An 848-nucleotide genomic window follows, 5' to 3' on the forward strand; every position below is an offset into this window, starting at 1 on the left:
CATGCTCGTGCACTTTCAGGATCATTTGACTTCAGAAACGCCTCCAATAAACCATTTCTGGCAACAAAATGCCTCTTCGTAAATACTGTTTCCTCACCTTTCATCATCGTGGCGAAGAAGAACCGTTCTGACACTGAGATGGAGGCACTTGTCAGCAAGGCAAAGGAGACAGTGTTGAATAGTACATTGAATGTGAAGAGAACCAACAAAAGGAAAAAGTCTGCATTGGATAAGTTAACGACCACAGTTAATCGTGTTGGGTCAGAGGGGCGGAAAGTCAGAAATAAAACAAAAAGTAGTTTGACGTTGAACTTGGTGGATGTGCACAGGGAAGACTTTGTTTCTTCAACCCAGCAAGCAGATGGCCAAACCTTCCAACAGTGCAACGCAAGTGCTGGTGGAGGGATTCACGTACATTTCAATACCTGTCGGAGCCGTCTTTTACAACCTTTCACACTCACACAGAATGAGAGTTTCTAACTAGATGAAATGACTCATTCAGCATTTTTTAATCAAAGGAAACTTTTGTGATGTTTAAGATTGTTGAGCAGCTGCCATGACACTCTTCATGCTTTCTATTCAGAGTCTCACTATTCTACCGCAACCTTATGTACATAATCTGGTCACAGTATGTACACATATTCCAAAGCATATGTACAAGTTGATCAATTCCAGACTTTGCATGCGAATGTTCCTTCACACTCACTACCCACCAGTGGCAGGCCGTGCATTTCAGACCCAGGCCTTCACTGCTGGTCTGAGTCAATCCAACCCTCAATAACTTTTTAATGGCTACAAAAACCATGTTACCATGCAGAAACGCAGTAAAAAAAAAAAAAAGCTTTTGC

This window comes from Blennius ocellaris, assembly GCF_963422515.1.
Source record: "Blennius ocellaris genome assembly, chromosome: 11".
Classification (NCBI taxonomy): domain Eukaryota; kingdom Metazoa; phylum Chordata; class Actinopteri; order Blenniiformes; family Blenniidae; genus Blennius; species Blennius ocellaris.